Source organism: Asparagus officinalis, chromosome 1 (genome assembly GCF_001876935.1).
Source record: "Asparagus officinalis chromosome 1, Aspof.V1, whole genome shotgun sequence".
Taxonomy (NCBI): domain Eukaryota; kingdom Viridiplantae; phylum Streptophyta; class Magnoliopsida; order Asparagales; family Asparagaceae; genus Asparagus; species Asparagus officinalis.
This window is the reverse complement of record NC_033794.1, coordinates 112,901,707-112,908,459: the sequence shown is the minus strand read 5'-3', so window position 1 is coordinate 112,908,459 and position 6,753 is coordinate 112,901,707.

The window sequence follows — 6,753 nt, the reverse complement described above, 5'->3', positions numbered from 1 at the left end:
CCCAAGTTTCTGTAAGCGTACAAGTTGGGCCGGATGTATTAAGGCCCAAAGCTCTCCTTATGGGATGACTACCCACGAATTCGTGTATGTCATATCATATAATATCATATCATATCATATCATATCATACTTCATACTCTTTTTAAAAGTACGAGTTCAGAAAAATATTTTTATTATCAATATTATCCTTAATTTTTTTTAATATTATATTGTTATCCTAATCTATTCTAGTTATCCAATCTTCTTTGAATTAGTTATTAAATGATTTATCCTATTTATAATTTTACTTATTTTAATTCATCGAGAAATCTAGAAAACATATGCTAGCTAGAAACTAAAAGTTTTTTAATTTTAGAAAAAATATTTTATAAATTTTAAAAATTACAAAAATACCATTAAATTTTAAACTTTGTAAAAAACACCTTGAAAATTTTAAACCTACAAATAACACAAACAACCTCCAAAATTTTATGGAATTTGCAATAAACACTTTGAACTTTTACTAATCGCAAAATAAAACACTAAAAATTATAAAATTTATAAAAATCCTAATAATTTCTAACCTAATAGCACATTGAAATTATAAGAATTACAAATATCCCCTACATAATTTATAATTTATAGAAAACACTCTCAAAATTTCAAAAAAAATATAAACAAACACTCAAAATTCAAATTTTACAAAAAACCACCCTGAGAATTTCAAACACATTAGTAAATTGAAAACATAGGAATTATAAATAATCTATAAACAATTTACAATATGTAGAAAAGGCCTGTAAGTCTAAAAATTTACAAAAAAACCCTAAAATTCACAATTTACCAAAAAATACCTTGAGAATTTCTAACCTATAGATACTAAAATGAATATACAAATTACTAACAACCCCTAGAAAATTAAAAATTTATAAAAAATATCATATTCCCTTTAAAAGTATAAGTTCAGGAAAAACTTTTCATGGTCAATATTAGCCATAACTTTTTTGAAAAAACATAACTAATTAAAAAATCTATTAAATTTAAAATTTGCAACAAACCCCTTAAAGTTTAGTACATTGTAAATTATCCCTCCAAAGTTTGAAATTTTTCAATAGTTGTTTGTAATTCCTTGATTTCAATGTAATGTTTAATAGTTTTGCATATTTTTAAATTACAAAATTTTAGGGTGTTTTTCCTATAGTTTTTAAAACTTTTGAGGGTGTTTCTTTTGTAGTTTTCTAAATTTTTATTGTTTTTTCAGTGTAATGCATAGATACGTTAATTAATAATGATATTGAAGAGCAAGTCGTTCTTAAGATGTATTAGACCATAGTTAAGTGTGCACATCACTATTCCTAGGCAGTACAATTTATATATGTAAAAAATTTTAGACAATCTATATAGTGGTTAAAAGGATTTTAACTTTAATATACTATTTTTTCCTAAATTGTACTTAATGTGAACCCACCATATAATTTTGACTGTGGTCATCATAATTTTAATATGTTTGATTGATTGATTATATAGGTATATAGACCATATATTACTTTACTTTTTCGCATGAACTAATATTTGACGCTTAATAATTTAAATTATTAATTTTAAGTTTGATATAAAGAGGAGCTCTAATAACGTTTATTTATTAACCTACAGGATAATTCAAATCTTAATTCCTATTTTTTTTCTTAAGATTTATTCCATAGTTATGCATATTAAATTAGTAATTAAAATAATAATTATTTATGCTTAAATTAGGATGATTGTAGTTTGTCACTCACTATGGAATTTTCATGAAGATATATACATTACTTCCTATAGTTATCTATACTACCCATCTATATTTTATAAATTAGTTGTTAATTTGATATATTAGATTACTTTTCCTTTGTCGGATTTTTTTCTTTGACTTTCGGATTACATAATCACTATATCACCATTTTAGAGTAGAAAGGACCTCACTCTAAATGGCTTCAAGCCAATGTTTGAGTTGAACTGAAGTATATGCTATTGTTACTACATGTATATATTTTTTAAGAAAATCATGTCAATACGTTTTAAATAGAAAAGAATATTCTAACATCTGATGTTATAATAACTAAATATTGCCAATTGAGTGATTAGCAAAAGAGAACTTACATTAGAAAAGCGTGAATAATAAGATAAAGAGGAAAGGTAATGGCATTGCAAACAGTACTACTAATAGCAAACTACAATGTAAGGTTAACCTATTTTGTGGAGCCTAACTACTAGCCATAAGCATCGAGATTTTTAAATATATACTTTATAATTTATTAAAAATGATCATATAATCTTATATAATAAAATTGATTTAATACTTAATAGTAATATTATTGTAATAATATCGTTATTAGAAAAAAAATCATAAACTAGTATGTTCTTTACGATATATAAGTTATGCACTCCAAATTCTTGTGTCTTCTATAGAGTCAAAAAATTTAAATATGAGTCTCTAACATTTTTCTCTCACAACAGCAAAATTAACTTAGTAGATGTGGATATTCTACATGAGTTATATGTCCTATGTACAATACAATTGCCCTAGACAAGTGAGTTATAATAGTATTTTTCATTCACATTGTTTGGGATAAGATTTGATAGGGACCTTGCATCAAAGAAAAAAATTTATATTTAGAACACATGGCGAAATATATCATAATCTTTTTGCTCTAATTTTACAAGAAAATAATTTTTCATACTTTCAGTTTTACTTCTATGATATAGAGAATGAGCTATAAAATTGAAAGAGAATATTAGATAATGTGAATATGATTGAAAGTTAATGTGAATATGAGCCAAACCACAACTAAAAGTTTAATGGACATATTGCAAGTAAATTTATATGTAAAATTCCTTTATGAATTAAATGATCACCCATCTTTTGAAGACTTTAAGATACTAATAAACAGAGATGTTGTACTAGATTAATGTGTTTATAACTCATAAATAGTATATCACGTAACCACAGCCTAGGTTGAAGGAAACAATAACAATATTTTATTTAAGAGAGAGAGATTATTGAGTTGATGATCAATCTCACAAAAACTGTGTTTTCTTTTTTATTTTTATTCTATTTTTATCAATTTAAATAATCATGATATTCAACTATGTGCATTGCACGTGCATGTCAACTAGTACAGATACAAACGTAGAGGCTAAAAAACCGTATTAGCCTAAAAAGTGACACTGTTAGATCTAAAACTGAAATCTAATCCATAAAACCATGATTAATTCAAAGAGAATAAACACAACAGAGAGCGAAAGCAATACCTGAATCCATGAAGAATTTGCACGAATCTGAATTAGGGTTTGATCTTCTAATCTTGACAGTCTCTCCTTTAGAATCTCTTTAGATGAGGATTAAGAGAATAGAGAATGTAACCCTAGATTAGGGACTATAACCCTTTATTTATAGTTGTTATACTTTTATAATTTGTCCCCTCATCAAATTATAATTACAACCTGGTATCCGCACATTTAGCCCATGATATATTTAAATATCCATTGACCCAATTACCTGATTGATCACTTTATGCGTGTCAACTGAAAGATAGCAACACACACTGATATAACATATGTGCCCACAAATAGATTTAGTTAGATTTAAATCCAACAATCTCCCACTTGGGCACCATATGTTTCCTTAAAGTGTGTAAAACCTTATGAACTCAAAAATTGCTATCATAAATAAGGGTATTTCCAAAACAATCTCGTCCATTGACTATATCAATATAGGATCAAAGTGGCCTTCATCACATTTATCATGACTAAACCCATTAATGCTCTCATATACCAATACAATCAAATGACATAGATCAATCATGGATGTGTAGCATGAAAATTACATGCAATATGATCAGTACATGTCTATTTTTAGCTGATCCTACCTTAAACTTTAGCGAGGTCAAAACCAAACATAATGAAACAGAGTGTCTTAACTGAATACTTTATTCTGATCAGACAATACAACCAAACACAAAGCACCAGAAAATTACAAACTCCCACTAAATCATGGTGTCCTCGAATAACACCACACCCATATGAGCAGTGTACTCATGAAAGACCTTGGGTGACAATCCTTTAGTAAGAGGATCTGCTATCATGGAGTTTATCTCAATATGCTCTATGGATATCTGTCCACTCTGTACCCTTTCTTTCACAACCAGGAACTTAATGTTAATATGTTTTGACTTAGTTGAGCTCTTGTTTGTTATTGGAATACATAACTGCAGATTTATTGTCACAAAATAACATTAGTAGTCTTTCAATATTTTCTAAAATTCGCAGTCCAGTGATAAAATTTTGCAACCATATTCCATGATTTGATGTCTCATAGCAAGCTACAAACCCTGCTGCCATAGTGGAGAAAGCTACGAGCGTTTGTTTAATACTTTTTCATGATATAGCTCATCCTGCTAATATATAAATGTAGCCTAATATAGACTTTCTGTTATGTTGGCATCCAGCAAAATCAGAATCAGAATACCCAATGACCTCCAATTATTCTGATTTTCGGTATATGAGCATATAATCTTTTGTTTTCTGAAGATACCTCATAACCCTTTTGACTGCTATCCAATGATCAATATCAAGGTTGCTTAAATATCTACCTAACATCCCAACAATGTACGCAATATCCGGACGCGTGCACATCTGAGCATACATTAGACTTCCTACAGCCGAAGCATAAGGAATCTTCTGTATTTTCTGAATTTCAAGATTACCTTTAGGACACTGATTGAGACTGAACTTGTATCCTTTAGCAACAGGGGTGTCTCCTGTTCTCCAGTCTTGCATGCCAAACCTTTTAAGTACTTTATCGATATAGCTCTTTTGTGATAATCCAAGTATACCTCGAGAACGATCTCGATGTATATGAATTCCTAATATAAAAGAGGCATCACCAAGATCTTTAATCTCAAAATTCTTTGATAGAAATCTCTTGGTTTCGTGCAACATGCCTATATCATTAGTGGCAAGCAATATGTCATCAACATACAGAACTAGAAAAATAAACTTACTTCCACTGAACTTGTGATATACACAGTCATCAACGATGTTCATCTCAAAATCGAATGAGATAATTATTTGTTAAAACTTGTAATACCATTGACGAGGAGCTTGATTGAGTCCATAGATCGATGGATTTCCTTAATTTACAAACCATATTCTTCGGGTCTCCTGACACAAAGTTTTCTGGTTGCACCATATAAATCATCTCATCAATATCACCATTGAGAAATCCAGTCTTAACATCCATCTGATGTAACTCAATATCAAAATGAGCAACAAGTGTTATGATTATTCTAAAAGAGTCTTTCGATAAAACCGGAGAGAAAGTTTCTATATAATCAATGCCTTCCTTTTGAGTAAAGCCTTTAGCTACAAGATGTGCCTTATACCTCTTCACATTACCATTTGCATTCCACTTGGTTTTAAAAATTCATTTACAACCAATTGGTTTTGCACCTTCTGGTAATGAGACAAGTTCCCAAACCTTATTGTCTTGCGTAGACTTGTAATCTTCATTCATGGCATCAATCCACTGTTGAGAGTTAGAACTTTTTATGGTCTGGAGAAAGTTGATTGGATCATCTTCCAACATTCCATTACTTTCCTCATGTTCTTGGAGAAATACAATATAATCATCCAGAATAGCATTTCTCCTTTCTCTCATGGGTCTCTTTAATGACACTGGTTCTTGAGGTTGTTGAGTTTGTTTTTCTAGAACAGGGAGTTGTTCAATATTATTATCTTGAGGTTCCGGATTTACTTCTTGAGCAACAACATGTATAGGAACCTGAATGTTGTCAAATGTAACTGTATGGATTGGGTCTGAAGTCAATTCCTCCTCAAAAGCAATGTCTCTAACCTTATTCCCCCCCCCCCCCAAACTCAACATCCTCAAAGAATGTTGTTGTTCCCGTCTCAAAAATATTCCTTAGTATGGGATCATAAAACTTATAGCCCCTAGAGAGTTTAGAGTATCCAATAAAGTAGCTGCTAACTGTTTTGGAGTCTAATTTTTTTTCATTTGGTCTATAAGGCCTTGTCTCAGCTGGACATCCCCAAATATGTAGGTGCTTTAAACTGGGCTTTCGACCAGTCCAAAGCTCATAAGGTGTTTTAGCAACTGCTTTACTTGGTACTCTGTTTAGAATGTAAGCTGCTGTCTTAAGTGCTTTTTCCCAGAATGACTCTGGTAAAGAAGAATGAGCAATCATACTTCTTACCATATCCTTAAGAGTCTTATTTCGTCTTTCAGCTATACTATTCATGCTAGGTGAACCCGGCATGGTGTACTGTGGGACGATACCACATTTCTCTAGGTATCTAGCAAATGGTCATGAACGTTGTTCACCTGAACTATCATATCTACCGTAGTACTCACCACCACGATCAGATCTAACAGTTTTAATTCTTTTATTGAGTTGATTCTCAACTTCAGCTTTAAAAGCTTTGAACATATCCAGAGACTTAGATTTTTCATGAATGAGATATAGGTATCCATAATGTGAGTAATTATCTATGAATAATATAAAATATTATTAACCATTCCAAGATGCCGTAGGGAATGGCCCACAAATATCTGTATGTATTAATTCTAAGACTTCTGAAGATCTATTAGCACCTAATCTCTTAACTTTGGTCTGTTTTCCCTTGATACATTCAACACAAACGTCAAAATCTAAAAAATCAAGGGAATTTAAAATGCCACCGGACACAAAACGCTCAACTCTACCTTTTGAGATATGA